We start from the raw sequence: 18,402 nt of genomic DNA, 5'->3' as shown, positions 1-18,402 counted from the left end.
GGCACCCATGACACAACAACAAAAGAAACACAGAAAACAAAAGCAAAATGACACAACAAAAGAAACACAGAAAACAAAAGCGAAAGTAAAAGCGAAAGTACACAGTGCAGCTGCTGCCCCGCTTTGGTCGCGGATCCCACTTACTTGGGACTAACCCCGCTTTGGTCGCGGATCCCACCTACCTGGGACTAATCCGGTGCACCACCCCTGACTGCTGAAAGTTCTGATTCCCGGGTCTTGGCACCACTTGTCGCGACCCCTTGCCCGCAAGGAAGATGCAACTCAGGAATCTTCTTTCAGCAGTTTATTCAGGCCTTGATTCATGTATCTTCTTCTCCTCCCCGGATGCCCCTCCCAGCCTTAATAAAGCATCTCAAGCCCCAATGCAAAGCTGCCACGTGGAGCTTTCTCATAGGGTGATGAAAAGTCATGCGCCAACTCTCCCAAATTGTTTGTCACAGACCACAGTGGAGCCAGCGCCATCTTGTAATGGCGACCATAGTCTGCAGAAATGGCAGAGGCGGCTCACCACACAGGAGGGTCAGAGTCCCAGCAGGCAGACCCTGATAAAGTAATACATGGAGATCTAAGGAGAAACCCAAAGCTGCAGTGGAGACCCCCATGGTTAAGAAATGCCAGTATTATGGGATGTTCGCTGAGAAAAACTGCAGGAATTGAGCGGAGACAAGCCAACAGAGTGTCCATGTAGGCATCAGCCAGCAAAGCTACAGGAGTGGAGCAACAGAAGAATTTTGGAGAGAATATCATAATGTCTTGTTTTCCAGGTACAGACAGAGAACTACAAGAACTTGTTTTCCCAGCTGGATTTCTGACTTGGTTTGGTCCCATTCCTTCTTTATTTGACTGTAACTTTCTATATGCTTACAATGTATGCTTACATATTTCATACTTGTAAATTGCTTTTGATTTTTATAGGAGCTTATGATGTGAATTTGCTTTGAGTCTCAGAATAAGAATTTGGAGTTGAACTTTTGGGAAATTATGGACCTGAGAATATGGGGACTCATAGAAATGGACTAAATGTATTTGACATTATGAAATGCGCATGGGCTTTGGGGGCTAGGGGAGAAACGTTATAGTTTAGATATTAGGTAATCCTGAAAAGCTCATGTGTGAGACCAGCAAGAACATTCAGAGGAGAAATGACTGGGTTATGAGAGCCTTAACCCAATCAATTAATTCCCTAATAGGAATTAACTGGGTGTTATCTGAAGATATTATCACATGGGTGGAGATGTTGGTCACTGGGGCATGTCTTTGAAGAATATGTTTTGTATCTGGTGAGTGGAATTTCTCTCTGCTTTCTGATCATGTCCTAAGCCACTTTCCTCCACCACACTCTTCTGACATGATGTTCTGCCTCACTTCAAGCCCAAGGAATGGAGACAGTTATCAATGCATCGAGATCTCTGAAACTATAAGCATTCCAATAAACTTTTCCTCCTCTAAAATTGTTCTTGTCAGTCTGTTAATCACAGCAGCAAAAAAATCAGGCTATCAATGCTGTTATTAACTGAAATTTTGGTTGCAAAAGAAAAGAAAGACAATAAGCCCTTCCCACTCATAGTGTGAAGTCTGAAACACATTCTAATTTTGTGGTAATTACTATTGTCACTAAAAAAGTGACCAAATAAATAAATGGGCAAAACATCTCAAGAATTATTTCTCAAAAGAAATACTACAAATATCCAAGAAATATATGAAAAAAAAGTTGAACATCCTTGGCAAGCAGAGAAATGCAAATCAAAAGGTACACTGGGGGTTGGGGATGTGGCTCAAGCGGTAGCTTGCTTGCCTGGCAAGCGTGCAGCCCAGGTTCGATCCTCAGCACCACATACAAACAAAGATGAAAACTAAAAAATAAATATTAAAAAAATTCTCTCTCTCTCTCTCTCTCTCTTTTAAAAAAAGGTACACTGGTATTTCACCTCACTCCATTTAGAATGTTAATCATCAAGAATACAAATAACAATAATTGCTGGGAGGACAGAAGAAAGAGAGATACTTATACAGTGTCTGTGAGACTTCAAAAATTATATAACCACTTGGGAAAGCCGGATGGATATTCCTCAAGAGACTATGAACAGTGCTATTATCAACACTGATATGCATGTATCACTATAGTATACCAATTTTAGTTTTGGGGGATAAATAATAGGCAGTGGGAAAGCTGGGTTATATAGTTCCAAATTCAAGCCTTCTGAGAATAATCTTGGCCAGATAGTCTAATCATAGTTACAAACTTATGACCCCAAAACAAATGGAATTTTAATGCACTGTATGTAGTTTGGCAACAATATGTCTTGAAGTAGGAGGAAAGTGGTCCACAAATGATTCACTTAATTATTCTATTAGATTATAATTTTATTTATATTGTGAAAGAGAAAAGAAAGACAATAAGCCCTTCCCACTCATAGTGTGAAGTCTGAAACACAATCTAAAGGACCAGAAGCTGGTGAATTGGTTTTTCCCTTTTCGACCTGTCAAGGTACCCTTTCAGTTCAGGGGTCACTTGTGCAGCAGGGCAATTTCTTTAAGGCAATATCCTATAAGGGAAAATATTCAAGGGTAACCTAATGGCTATATATGGTCAAGCCCATTCACTTCTTTGGATATGTTCATCTGGAGAAACAACAGCCCCTCCTATTGAGAAGATTCTGTGCTTCTAACTGAGCTTTTGTGCCATATTTTTATCATTTACCACCCCATATGGGAAGACTTCCATATTATGATGAATATCAGGTGCACAGAGGAAGAAAGAGGATGGTCACTGTAATGGTTAGAGTTTGAAATGTTCCTCAAAAGCTCATGTGTTGAAGGCTTACTCCCACTGTAGCAATATGAAGAGGTGAGTGTGAGTTTTTGGGAGATGAACAGATCATGAGGGCCTGGACCACAATAGCTGAAGACTACTAGAATGACAGGAAATGTACGCTGGCGGGGCATGGTTGAAAAAGGATCACTGGAGGTGTGCCCTTAGGACTAGAATTATGTCTTGTCTCTTGGTCTTTCCCAGTGGTGTGTATACCCTCTCTCTCCCACACTTCCTCTCATCCTTCCTCCTTTCTCTCTGATTACTGGCTGCCATTAATTGAGCATCTTTCCTCTGTCACATCTTTCTACCATGATATGCTGCCTCACCTCAGGCTCAGAGCAATGGAGACAAATGAGATTGGACTAATATCTCCCAAATAATGAGCCAACTATACCTCCTTCATTAAGGAGGTCTCATCAGCTCTTTGTTACAGCAATGAAAACAAAATTGTTAACGGAGAATCAGGGTTGTTCCTGTAATTATACCTGACCATGTGATTCAAAAGACTTCGACACTGGTTTGTGGAATAAGTTTGTATAGGATTAGAGATGCAGGATAGAGAAGCCTTAAAATGTTGTAAACTAAGCTTAATAGGCATTGCTAGTAAAAGCTTAGAAGACCAGAATTCAGATATAAATGTGGGCAATAATAACTGAACTTAATAAATTTCTGTTGGAAAAGACAACTCTACTGGAAATTAGAATGGAGGCCATTCTTATTTGTTCTGGCAAAGAATTTTATAGTTTGTCAATGCCCTAAGACTATGTGTGAGGCAGAATTTAAAGGTGATAGATTAATTAAACTAGTGGAGGAAATTTTAGGGCACAACAGCATTTAGACAGTGGCATGAGGATTACTGGTGACTTTTAGCGAGGTTTACTAAGATACTCAGGATCAAAGAGCAGAGAATAAAGATTTGAAAATTTGCAATTGGGCCAGAAAAGGATAATGTTAAAAGTTAGGGCTAACGAGGGTGAATAGATTAGCACAATTAAAAAGAGCCCAATATTTTGCAAGGACAAGAGAAAAGATGCCTTGAAGGGCATCTCTGGCCAGTCCCTGCTATCCCACCTATCACACACTCGGGGTGTAACACTTGCAAATACTTTGACAGACTTTGCTTTAAGAAGAGAAAAATGGATGAATTGCTCACATAGGGACACTTAAGAACTTGTTTCCCAGGATTTGTTTCACAATGCTCAGCTTCACTCAGAGGCCACTGCAGTCATGGACCAAAGGGGCCTAACTACTACTCCTGCTGATGATAGACTTTGGCTTTGTCCATGTGCAGCTGTTTTTCAGAAATGTAGGATGCTAGAGTTATGAGGTGTTGGGTTAAACACTAATCAGTGCCTAGGAAAGCTTGTAGTGATATAAAAAGGATTCTAAACAATGTAATATTGAAGAAAGTAGCAAAGGGTTTGCTAGTCACTTCACTTATCTCCAATATTTAGGTAAGTATCATAGCAGAGAAATTTTGGTTGCAAAGAATGCACCAATAGAACATCTGAAAAAATTCACTTGCCCAGTGAGTATATAACTTTTCACACACATACACACACACATACATACATATACTCCCGCTTGTAGGTGTGATGAAGACCTCCACTATATCCTGAACTATTACTGCTTAGGAATGTAGGAGAATAAGAAAATGTCCAAAAGCTCTTCAGTGAATCCTCCAAGTTCTTTCTTTAGAATCAATACACAGTATGCTGGGCCATTTGCAGGGCTAGGGCTAAGAAACTGGCATAGCTGGCAGGGTCCTAAAGAGGAATATGTTGAGTTGACTCCAGAGTTGGAAAAGGACACAGGATCTGTGGAAGAAATCCCAGGCTGGCCACTAGCCTCATCGAGGTTTCAGGCTGTTCCCTATTGAAGAGGTGGGGACCACTGGGTAAGTATGGGGATGTCCTGAAAATACCAGAGGGATTGCTGAGAGTATTGGAAACACATCCAAAGTAGTCATGAGAAAGCAAACAAGGACAAAAAATGCCACCATAGCTGTAGCATAGCCCTTATTGTGGTACTGAAGTTAGGCACAGACCAGGAGTTAGCCACCCAAGCTCAGTTCCGCAGCATACTAGAAGAGTTAAAACTAGAAAGAGAAGCCCATTTAGCACAGGGTGACACAAAGATATGCTGTTGCAGTGCTTAGAACTTGCAGATGAGCATCTTCAGGTCATAGCATGCTCCTCTGCTAAATTTCATGGACACTATGGGTTCAAAGTCTGTGCTAAGGTATAGGTAACTAGCAAAAACTGGGATCCTCAGATGTGGGACCCACTCAGGGAGTCCACTATTTCCAGTGATTCATAAGTTGAGATTGATGATAAAGATATAATGGAAGACATACTGGTAATGGTCCAAAAGTTATTAAAGACTCAGCAGAAGCAGATTGAGGGGGCTGATCCAGGTCTGCTCTCTGCTCCAGAGAGATATTTACATATGACCATGAAATTGTATGTCCCTGGAGAACTGGTTGAATTGGGGTCCAAGTTCAGGCATAAAACAAAAGAAAGCATAATAGCATTGCAACTGTGCCTGTGCGACAATGGACCAGATGGAATAATGCTGAATGGTATACAATTGACTAAAGTGGTTTAAGTAACAGCTCACCCTGCTTCTTGTCAGTGACTACTGTCTACCGCCACAGGTATAAAAATATGGGGTTACTACTGCTTCAAATATGAGGTCTCCCCAAAAGTTCACATGTAAAAAAAATATTTCAGAGTGAAAATTACTAATTTATGAGACGTATGACCTCTGATATGGATTAATTTGGCAGCAAACTCTAGGCAGATAGGATGTGAGTGCAGGAAACTGGTCACTGAGGGTAAACCTTGGGAGCATACATTTTGTCCCTGGTGCAAGGAGCTTTCTCTCTCTTTCCATATTGCCATGTTCTGAGCTGCTTCCCTCTGACATGCCCTTTAGCCATGGGACTCACCTTGGGACTAGAGCTATGGAGTTAGCTGACCATGGACTGAAAATCTGAAAACATGAGTCAAAATAAACTTTTCCTCTTTTACACTTTTCACAGTAGCAAAATTTAACTAAAACTACTAGCTGGGCTGCTTGTTGCCACTCACAATACATGAGTAAATTTAGGTGAAATTCCTACATCTAGGGGCTGGGGATGTGGCTCAAGTGGTAGCACGCTCGTCTGGCATGCGTGCGGCCCGGGTTCGATCCTCAGCACCACATACCAACAAAGATGTTGTGTCTGCCAATAACTAAAAAAATAAATAAAAAAAAAAATAAATATGTTTAAAAAAAAAAAAAAAAAAAAATTCCTACATCTAATGATACCTGGGCATCTGTGGAAAGAGTGAATAGCGATTTTTAGAAACAAGACATGAAATATGCTATTTCTGTGCAGCCTTGCCCAGGACTGGACAGTACAACTTTTACTGCTGGGATGAAGGACACATTCATTCATGTATTGATACATTCATCCATGTAGACTGTTAAAGGAAGTCTGTTTCGTGTTTGGGCAGTTTCAGCCACGAATCAACTGTTAGAGGTTGACAAGTCCACATTGAGGAAACTCATTACCATTTATGTACCCATCATGTACTAACTATGCTAGATCAGAAAAGAAGCTATCACATAATACTGGAAGGATAGGAAGTTATCACACCATCCTCATGGACTAACCCAATTTAAAGACACACACTTTGTATATCCAGTAACACAGGGATGCCACAACATGATTGTCAGGAAGGTATTATTTAAGCAGCCATATTTGGTGAATGAGTTTTTTGGAAAACCCAGACAGAGTTATGATATGATGTGATATGATATGATATGATATGATGAAATCATCACACAGGACGAAACAAGATCCACCAAGAGCCATTGACTATTCAGACAGGAAAAAGATCAAAAGGGACTTCTCCTTCCAAACTGTAGATAATCTGAAGCTGATATTTAAGAGAGAAACAGAGTCCACAGAAAATATGCAAAATTCTACCAAAATAATAGGGATCACTGGGATAGGAAGAGTTTTAATTGCCTTTGTATTCTTAGGGAAGGGGAGCATGGGAGGAATAGATGAACTCTAGATAGGGCAGAGGGGTGGGAGGGGAAAGGAGGGGGCAGGGGTTAGCAAAGATGGTGGAATGTGATGGACATCATTATCCAAAGTACATGTATGAAGACACAAATTGGTGTGAACATACTTTAAATACAACCAGATATGTGAAAAATTGTGCTGTATATGTGTAATAAGAATTGCAATGTATTCTGCTGTCATTTATTTTTTAAAAAATCAATTAAAAAACTAAATACTAAGTAATACTATTACTAACTCTCACCACAACTTGAATTTAACTGATTAATCTATAATGAACACTTCTCAGAAAACCAGGCCATGGGAAAAAATTACTCCTTTCACATGACCCTTATCCCAGATGTAGTCCCTAAACAAACCTAAGTTAAAGGAATCAAGGATAAAGTATTTGAAAGTGTTACCTAACAATTTGAAAGTGTTACCTAACAATCACAGATACAAGGATGGACATTTCTGGATTTGGGATAAATATCTATGCTTTATGCCAATTTCAGGCCCACTGAGTCAAAACTGTTCCACTCTGTTCAGAAAAGAAATCAATCATATGACCAACGGCCAAGTGTCAAATACTTTCTGGGATGAATTCCAGAACAAACTTGCCACCACATTACAATTTTATAAGAAAATGACTGGTTTGCAACATGCTGGACATGAAGACTGGGAAATGCCGGGCACCAAATGGAACTGAATGGTCACATGGCACCAACCTGTGGCTATGGTTTCCCCAAGATGCTTGAAGATGGACTATGGTGTATCAGTGGGTGAAGGGATAATAAAGATATTAAGTCGACTTGCTAATTATGCAAATCTTTGCCACAAGTGGGTTTTCATCTATATTTTCTGGTATGATCACCTATCATGGATCTCTGATTCCCTAATATCAAAAAGCATTAGACATTCTCATGGGAACCCAAGGGGGAACTTGTACTATCATAAAAGCTACATGTATATCCCTGAAAGTCCAGGAAATGACTTTCTGAATCTACAAAAGCAGTCCAGGAGGAGGCCATGATTGATGATTCAGGACTCAAACTAAATGCATGGTTATCATCTTGACTGGGTGACTACATGCTGGCAAAATTTAGTCATGTTTCTAATAGGTCTTATATGCACAGGATTATTCTTATCCTATGGGATTTATTTTTGCTGAGGAATAATGTCTTTATTACAAGACCCAATGAAATTACACTAGAATGAAAAAATAAAAAAAAATAAGTGGAAATTACACAAATTCATTATGATAAAATAACCAATTTTAAATACTATGTTAATCATGAAGAAGATTCTGCTGGGCATGGTGGTGTACACCTTTAATCCCAGGGTCTTAGGAAGCTAAGGGCAGAGGATCAAAAGTTCAAAGCCAGTATCAGCACTTTAGGGAAATCATGAGCAACTTAATGAGATTCTGTCTCAAAATAAAAAAAAAAATTAAAAATGGGCTGGGGATTGGCTCAGTGATTAAGAGGTGCTGGGCTCAATCCCTGACACCAAAACAACAACAAAAAAAACTCTCAAATACTTTGAATTAAATGAATTCAATGACAATTAAAATGAAACTTTATCAAAAATTGTGGAATGCAAGAAAAGCAGAGCTTAGAGGAAAATGTATGAAACCAAATGCATGTCTCATAAAATATGAAAGATCTAAAAGCAATCATCTGAATTTTTACCTTGGATCCCAGAAAAAGATGAATAAACTAAAATCCAACATATGTAGAGAATGACATAATATTGCAAAGAATATAAAAGAAAGTAAACAATTTTCAAATGACTTAAAAACTTAATATTCTGCAGAATATGAATGTATCCAAAATTAGCAAGAAAAATACAGCACCCAAAAAAAAATCAGTGCAAATAAGAGAATATTAATTCAGGGAAATTTCTTTTGCTTACTAAGGTGGCAAACAGTTAACTGTGAATAATCTTCCTAAAAGAAACTTAGGTAAATAGCTAGTGGTACATCCATAATGTAACAAAGTACATGCAATAAAAAATAAATTCAAAACAAATGCTGTCCTCTGAGACACAAGAGAGAATTATGAGGTTTCTGTGAGTATATCACAGAATATGGAAGAGGACATGAAGGCACAGGTGAATATGTATGTGTGTGTAATACTGAAATGTTTCCTCAAGACCTTCTCAGTGGTCCATATTACCTATTGCTAGAGCTTACCTGGCATGCCTGATCCAGTCCACCTGACCTTTGTCATTTACCTGTGATCCCTTCTCTTGGGTCAGTGGAAAAATTGCTGTACATGCAGAGTGGCACTTTTGTACTCTTTGTTTCTTCATTCCAGAGTAACATGGTGGTGAATGTAATAAGCTTTGGAAAAAAAATTGGGTTCTATTAGTAACTTAGTAAAAGACAGTTATTCTGCACAAATATAATCAATTTTAAAAAAGAATGCTCAAAACTGATACATGCACATTTAAGGAAATTAATTGCAAGAAATGTTATTATTCATTATTAACTCAGTAATCATTACTCTTAATATTAACTAATTTTCACAGAGTGATGTAGAGTATTGAATAACCAACAGGAAAAAAAACCCGCCAAATTCACATATAACACAACATCATTTCTAGCTGGATCAGAGATCTAGACCTAAATTTTAAAACAATACAATACAGTATTTAGTATGTAATTTAGCAAAATATATGCATGACTTTGGGGTAGTGATAATTATTACACTAAAATTAAGAAGTAACCACATACAAGAACAATTATCAAACATACTCAATGTGAGCAAAGACCAGACACAGACTGAAGTAAACTCCTTTTCTTTCTTGTAGGGGTTTTGCTGACATTTAGAAGTACACAATTCAATAGAGTGACAGTTTTCTCTAATTGCAAGATGTTTCATTTGGATCAATTGAAAAATGCATTTTATTCAAAATGAAAGAGTAAAACTTTTTGAACTGACAAATAACTTTTATAACTTTTATTTTTTTTTACAATATTGGGAATTAAGGGCTGGAGAATGGCTCAGTAGTAAAGTAGTTGCCTAGCATGTGTGAGACCCTGAATTCAATCCCAGCACCTTCAAAACAAAAAACAAAACAAAAACTCAGGGTGCTCTCCCACTGAAATATATTCCAAGTCCTTTTCTATTTTTTTAATGTTGAGACAGGGTTTAACTTCCCCAGGTGGCCTTAAACTTGTGATACTCCTCTCTCAGTCTCCCAAGTTGCTGAAATTATATACATGCACCATAATGCCCAGGTACCTTAGAACTTTTATCTCAAATTTATTGAAAATAACCATTTTGAGCTTACGGTAATGTAGATATTTATCTTGAATCACTCCTATGTTTACCTGAGATGGAAAAAAACACACATATTGATCATATTATTATGCATTATATTAATAAAGGTATTATAATATCCTTTCATTGAGATGAAACTCTCCTGAATCACATTTTAACTCATCTTACCAATGATGTTCCCCATCTTATCATTCTTTCTGTTAATCAGAATCACTGGTGATTGGGCATTTCTTGAGAGGCTTGTTTCTTTCCAGTCTATAGGAACCACTTCTGCAAGGTTTGATGTTACAGTATAATCAGAAGTTGACAAGGTGTGTGTGTGTGTGTGTGCGTGTGTGTGCGTGTGCATGTGTGTGTGTGTGTGTGCGTGTGTGTGTAGCAATTAGATAAAGATGATTTATAATTTATTTTTTTTAAAAAAAGAAGTTTCAGCCCTAATTAATGTGTGTGCACAAAGCACAATCACAATATGTGACATGCATTCTAGCCAACAGTGTTTCTATATTGTCGATTTCAAGATATCTATATTGGAAATATCTATATTAGAAAGAATTTGAAGTGTACCTGGTAGGATTGATGGAATACTTCACTTTCTCTGTGACTGACCATTTCTCATGATTCTAGGCTTTATGATGTCTCATCTGCCATATTATCAACTACTGAGAAAATATTCTAAAATATAATTTCATGTAAGTTGATCAACTCTATTTACCTTTCATCTGGGAATAAAGACAGAGTTATTAGTGAATTACTAGAATTTCCTATTTAAATATAGTGAATGCTAATAATATTATGTTGTTTTTTCATCCATTTTGAATACATATCTAACTTGGTCATATCAGAAATTTATTTAGTCATCATGAAACAGATTATTGTTGTCTTCCCCCTCCACTAAGGAGTTTGGAGGAAAAAATGAACTACAAATTATTTCACATAAGAATAAAACAAATTTCTAGTATAAGCTTATAGTAATATAGATATTTATTTTATATCACTCCATACAACCACCTCATGGTGACCACTTCCTGGGGACATGTAGATGTTGTACTTTACTGGTCTGCTGGCTCCCATTCCCCACATGGATGATGAGAGATCCCAATGACCCCTTCTCATACACAGGGTGACTTCACATAAAATGTGCTTGCTTCCTGGAAATCACCAATTATGACTCTCCCTGAGAAACCTGCTCAGGAAATATCCTGCGCCATATGAAGGCTATAGCTCACTGGTGTCTTCTGTTTCTCTCTTTTCTCACTGCTCCTCTGTTTTGGGGGTTATGTCTCACTTCTTGACATCTCACAGACTTTGTGGGACATGCTGTCTGTCCACTTCTCACTGAGATCTAGCAATGAATAATCTGTGTTGCCTCCTCTGTACTTCATGTTACCGACACCCTTAAAGTAACTGCTTTTCCAGGTAAGGCTCTCCTAGATAATGTCTATTTTGGTTAGGAATAAAGTGAACATTGATTATACCAAAGCCAAAAGCATATCTCTTCTCTTATATAAATAAGATTCCTCTGTGAATGAACCTTGACACGGGTGAGACATTGTGGCATAAGGTCATCCAGCAGAATAAAGAAGCACACCATCATATGGATTAGCTTTTATATCACTGTGATCAAAAGATGAGTCAAGAAAAATTAAAAGAATAAAGGTTTGTTTTGGCTAATGGCTTCAGAGGTTTAGTCCACAAATGGCTAACTCCATAGTTTGGGGCCCATGGTGAGGCAAAACATCAGGGTGAAAATGTGTGGCAGAAGAAAGCAGCCAGGACATCAGGACATGAAACAAGGAAGAAGAGAGAACAGGAGAGGGAGGGCAGAAGGTGGAGGAAGAGGGGAGAGAAACAAACAAACAGAGAGTGTTCCACTAACCTTGGATAAAAGGTGATGTCCCCCTCATCTAGCTCCTCCAGCCACACCCTACGTTCCTACAGTTACCATCCAGTTAATCCATCAGTAGATAGATACACTGATTAAAGCTCCCATAACTTGATCATTGTAGACCTCTTCTCCTCCACTAAGGAGCTTGGGAGGAAGAAATGAACTACAAACTATTTCATGTATGAATAAAACAAATTTCCAGTGTAAGCTTATAGTAATGTAGAATATAGAAAATACTTCAGAACATTAGGGCACTGACTTACACATGAGGTTTTAGGGGACACCTCGTATCTAAACTGCAACAACCATGAAAGGCACATTGTAAACACACAGAACCAAACTCAGACTAATTCAATCAGGCTAGGGTAGAGTTTATGGCCACTGGTGAGGAAACTAAAAACCAAATTAGAAATAAATATATCTCAACATTATTTAATGCAAATCTAACAAACTATGGTTCAAAAAATCATCCAGAAGAAATATAGAATTGACAAATTTAATTATAACAGGGTTTTCTAAAGGGCTTGAAGGTAAGTGTTGTCTTTTGAATTCTTGAGAAATAAAATCTGATTGAAGAATATATTTTCTAATTGTGAAACTATTTATGCTCCCTGTTATTACTGACATTCGTCTGAGCTTCTCATTTCAAGTAAAAATTGCACTCTTAAGAAACAACAACAACCACAAAAAAAAAAAAAAAAAAAAAAAAAAAAACAAGAAAAAAAATAAAACATTCCAGTGGGAATATCAGTGGGAAGCTGCAAGTACTTTGCCTGGCAATAACAAGAAATAGCGCTTTCTGAGTGTTGGGAAGATGGTAGAATTGAGCTAGCCAGCAAGTACTGAACTCCTCCCAACACAGAAAGGAGACAGCAAAGAAAAACCAGAATTGACACATGTATGACAAAGTAAATGCTCCAAGACTCTAAAGTTGAAAACCTGGAGAGAGTGGAAGAAGGTCAGGAGTAGAAAACAAACTCAGAGTTTTTTTTAACACCAAACCAGAACCTGGGGTTGAGAAGAGTGGCAGGGAGAACAGAAGGAGAAAGAGAGAAAGGGGGAAGCAGAATATCTCTGAAGATCACCCACTAAAAAAGAGTTGAAAAGACAGAATTTAAACCATGATGCTAACAGAATGGTCCTTAAAACAGCGCAAACAGCCTATATCCAAATTGTGAAAAGAAAACAGAGCCAGAGGTCTGCAGCCATCTAGTGGAATCCTCAGCAGACTATTTACCTGCTGCATCACATATAGCCAACATTCATCTTTTCAGGCCCAGACACCTGCCAATTAAACCTGAGAAAACTCCCCGGTTGAATCTAGTCAGAAAGAACTCCCAGAAGGACCACTACTATCCCCAAATCACCGAAACCCCCTCTCCTTTACCCTCACCACAAACAAAAAGAATAAATGGGCTGCTGGGGACATGTGCTGGGAACTGCACCTAGCCCAGCTCTGCAACTAAGACAAGGACAGAAAGCCCTGTGCAGTGTCTGTTTGCTCAACTCAGACAGAGACATCTATGAATCAGTTTGAGCCCTGAACAAAGGCAAGAAGATTAATCATGCCTGGACCATGGGGGAAGGGCACTGTGGGGAAACTAAGGACAGTCTCCATGATTATGGGGCCACACCAGAGGGAAGCTGCCTGAATATCCAGTAACGTGATTCTGCAATCTGTATACGGGGTAAAAATGGGAGTTCATAACCCACTTGAATCAAAGTGTGAAATATGATATATCAAGAACTATGTAATGTTTTGAACAACCAACAATAAAAATTAAAAAAAAAAGACTCCATGGAAAATTACCAGTGAACTCAGCCAGAAGGGGCTGCTCCCAGCCTTAACTGGTTTATAGCCTGACCTGCAATCACAACACACAAGTGAAAACACATTACTTGGTATTTGTGGGACTCTGCATCAGACTTAGTAAACAGAGGGAATCAACAGCCACCATTCACAACCTGGGGCAGTTGAAACTAGAGTTCAGGTAAACCATCTGAGATCCTCCATTATGGGACAACAGAGAGTGGCTTTGGCCAGGGAAATAGTTCTGTACCACAGAACAATAGTGAAAAACCCACAACCCGAATCCCTGCACTCACATATAGCCAACAATCTTGACTATCATGAAAAGAATCCTGTTAGAGAGGAGCAAATTAATGGTGACCCATAGCAATCACAGGGACATTCCACAGCCTGCATCCTGCACACAACAGAAAAAAGCAGCCACAACACTGCACCCTTTAAGCAATCAGCTGCAGGCCCTTGAGCTAACAAACCAGAAGCAGGTTCTTAGCAACTGGGAAGTTGGCTCTGATAACCCTGTAACTCAGGAGAGATCCACAAAGACTGATGGACATCTGCCAGATGTCCAAACCACAAGAAAAACCAAATGAAGATTCAATGACAATTTTCTTCTTCTTGGGATGGTTTACAAATGGAAAAGAATAGAGAAAAACAAAGACAAAAACCAACATAAATGCATTTATGTGAAACTAGACAAAGATCCTGAAAACATATGTTGGAGAGAATATAGCCTTTTTCACAAATGGTGCTGGGAAAACTGGAAATCCATACGTAGTAGAATGAAATTTAACCCCGATCTCTCAGCCTGTACAAAATTCAACTCAAAATAAATCTCAACATCATGTATAACCACAAATCTTGGAATGTAATTAGAATAAGATACACTGCATGTTTATATAGATGTGAAAATATAATCTATAGTCATGTATAACTAAACAGAAAAAAATTAAAAAGTGATTTAAAGATGTAGGAATTAGACCAGAAACCCTACATATACTAGAAAAAAAATCCAGGACCAATATTCTAAGAAGTCATCTCAGAAACTGACAATCAAATTAAACAGCTTCTTCACAGCAAAGGAAACAATTGAGAGTGTGAGGAGTAAGCCAACGAGATGGCATAAAATTTTTGCCACCTGCTCCATAGAGAGGTCACTGAATATTCAGAATATACACAACACTGAATTAACACCAAAAAAGCAAATGACAAATCAATAAATGGGGAGTAGAACTAAACATATACTTCTCAATTGAAGAAATATAAATGGCCAACAAATACATAAAATCCTGTTCAAAATCTTTACCAATTAGGGAAATACAAATCAAAACCAGATTGAGATTTCATCCCACTACAGTCAGAATGACAATTATCAAGAATATAAGTAACACTAAACATTGGCAAGGATGTGGGGAAAAAGGCATATTCATACATTATTGGTGGAACAGCACATTAGTGTAACCAATCTGGAATGCAGCATGGAGATTCCTCAAAAAACTAGGAATCAAACCACCATACAACCCTACTATTCTACTCCTTGAAACATATATCCAAACAATTTAAAATCAGCATACTACTATAATGGAGCCACATCAGTATTTACAGAAGCACTATTCACAATAGCCAAGCTATTGAGCCAACCTAAGTGCCCTTCAACAGAAGAATAGATTTAAAAAAGGTAGAACATATACACAATAGAGTATTACTCAGCCATAAAGAAGAATGACTTTATGGCATTTGGTGGTAAATGACTGGAACTGGAGTCTATATTGTTAAGTGAAATAAGCTAGTCCCGAAAGTCAAAAGTAGAATATTTCCTTTAATGTGAAGAAGTTAATCCAATATAAGGGGAGGGGGTAAAAAAGAATAGAAGAAAAATCAGTGGAATACTTAAACAGGTATAAAGGAGGGATGGGATAGGGAAAGATAGTGGAATGAATCTGACCTAGTTTTCCTATGTACATATATCAATATATCACAGGGAATCTCACTATCACGCATATCCATAAGACACTAATTGAAAAAGAAACAACTATAACTACATAGCAAAAAGATCAACAGAATAGAGGGAAGGAATTCAGGGAAGGGTCAGGGGAAGGTAAGGAAGAGTACTAAGGACTGAAATAAAACAAATTAAAATAAATTATGATTTTCAAATAATGTCAAAATGAATATTATTGTTATGTATAACTTAGAAAAAAATAAAGAAAGAAAACAAATAGAGCTTTCAGAGACATTGAGACACAGGCACCTTTAAAAAAATTTACTGGGGAAGAAGAAAGTCCCTGAACTTCATGAACTTTCCTGAAGCAGGTGCATGTGTGTTTGAATGATGGCTAATAAGATGCTATTCTTTTCTCTCCCTACTTGACAATTTATTGGTTTAACTTGGTTGTTCATGTCAGGATTTTCATGCATTCATTTTATTTTAATTAAATTTTGTCTTACAGAAAGTTTCAGAGACAGTATGAGAATTTCAACTCTTTCTACTGTTAATATCATGCTAATAATGTTAATCTGGGATACCTTATTATATTTAGCGGAACTTGTACTATTTATTTATTGCTATTTAAAACTGGCTTTTATCTTATTGCCTCAAAACCACACACATTACTCACAATTACTCAGGTTCAGGAATCCAGATATAGATGTTGGAGCACGTTAAATCTGGAGTTGGGAAAGATCCACTCTAAGCTTAAGTGACTACTATTAGGATTCAACTCCTGCCCGACTGAGGTAATTTCACTGGAAAATACCAAAGCAGAATTCTCAAGAAAATACTAGGAAACAAAAAAAAATATGAGCAACATATTAAAAAAATAGTACAAAATAACCAAGTTGTATTTATCTCAAAAATGAAATATTGGTTCAACACAAAAAAAACAAAAAGTGAAACAGAATATATTAATAGAATAAAGAACAAAACCCTTAAGATCAGCTTTAATGATACAGAAAAAAACATTTCACAAATCTAAAACACATTCATAGTTAAAACACTTAAAAGCTTAGACATAAAAAAGAACATGTGTATATGTGTAATCCCAGTGGCTCAGGAGGCCAAGGCAGGAGGATTGTGAGCTCAAAGCCAGCCTCAGCAAAAGCAAGTTGCTAAGAAACTCAGTGAGACCCTGTCTCAAAACAAACAACAACAACAAAAAAAACAAGCCAAGCCTTGGGATGTGGTTCAGTGGACAAGTGCCCTGAGTTCAATCCCCAGTACCACCTACCCCCCAAAAAGAATGTTCTTCCCCTAAAAGACCAATCATGTAAAAAATAGCATTATGTGATATCATGAAAGTCTCTGTCATTTTCTCAAGATTAGAAACACAAGGATATTGTTGTAGTCAGAATTTTGTGTCACTGCAACTAAAAAACTCCTTTGTATCCCCACACTTTTTCCTTCCTAATTTATTTTTATCTCATCTTCCCATTGAAATTAGTGCACTATCACTTATGCTTAATCTTTATAATCTATTCTATATTATTTCATACCCACATTTCTCCTTAGCCAATAGAATTGTAGAGACCATTAGTAATAATGTTTACAAAATGTTGATGTATGGTTTGCTCTTAAACTACCACTGCTACTGGTAGTACTTTCTCTTCTCAAAGAGGTACTGGGAGTTGAAATGAATACTTAGATTATGTTGATTAGATATGTAGAAGCTAAGAGATATCCCAACCCCAGGTTTATTATAAACCCAGAACTATTCACTAAAAATTCCTAAAATAACAGAGGAAGAGATTGCCATCCCAATATGTGCAAAAACAGAGGACCTCAAAAAATATGATGAGCTAGACATGGTGGTACATGCCTATAATCTCAGAAGCTCAGGAGGCTTAGACAGGAGGATCACAAGTTTTAGGCCAGACTCAGCAACTTAGTGAGGACCTAAGCAACTTAGTAAGACCCTGTTTCAAAACAAAACAAAACAAAACAATTACAAAAGAGCTGGGATGTGGCTCAGTCATTGAGTGCACCCGGGTTCAATATCTGGTACCACCCCACCTCACCAAAAAATTAAAAATAAAAAAGGAAAAATAATAAACAGGGCCAGTTATCTGTTACCTTCATGAGACTTACCTCACAGGTAAAGACGTACACAGAATGTAAGTTTAAGGAAGGCAAGCAGGAATAGTTATTCTTACTTCCAAAAAAGCAGGTTTTAAACTGAAATTAATCACAAGAAACAAATGATGTCACCACACATTGGTAAAAAAGAACACTTAAAGAAGTTATAAGAATAGTAAATATTTATGCTCTAAATGCCAGTGAGCCTAATTCCAAAATGCAAACACTTCTCAAAATATTGACTTGTAATATAATACACTAATATAATAGTACTTGGAAATTTCAACAAAGCAAAACTGTCTACATTCTTTTATAAATGGTATTAATCTCAGTAATGCACTTTTCTTTCAATATACAAAAACAATTAATGCAATGTGCTATATTAGTAGCATAAAACACAAAGCCACATGAATCTCAAAAGATGCTAAATAAGTACTTAACCTTTAGGAAAGGTAGTAGAA

The 18,402-nt window shown here is 37.5% G+C and overlaps 1 long non-coding RNA gene across 4 annotated transcripts in view; it reads right to left on the bottom strand.

Annotated features, from left to right (window-relative positions):
• LOC125612822 overlaps positions 1 to 18,402 on the bottom strand; it is a 247,459-nt gene that overhangs the window by 211,490 nt on the left and 17,567 nt on the right. For all 4 annotated transcript variants that reach the window (XR_007343297.1, XR_007343300.1, XR_007343299.1 and 1 more), the window contains exons 7-10: positions 17,954 to 18,040; positions 16,488 to 16,614; positions 10,742 to 10,896; positions 9,085 to 9,234 (exon numbers count right to left, since the gene is read on the bottom strand). This is a non-coding gene — a long non-coding RNA (uncharacterized LOC125612822). The remainder of the gene's footprint in view (positions 1 to 9,084; positions 9,235 to 10,741; positions 10,897 to 16,487; positions 16,615 to 17,953; positions 18,041 to 18,402) is intronic.

The sequence above is a fragment of the Marmota marmota genome, unplaced genomic scaffold (assembly GCF_001458135.2).
Source record: "Marmota marmota marmota unplaced genomic scaffold, marMar, whole genome shotgun sequence".
Taxonomy (NCBI): Eukaryota; Metazoa; Chordata; class Mammalia; order Rodentia; family Sciuridae; genus Marmota; species Marmota marmota.
Note: the sequence above shows the minus strand (reverse complement) of the source record. Positions and strands in the feature narration are given on the sequence as shown.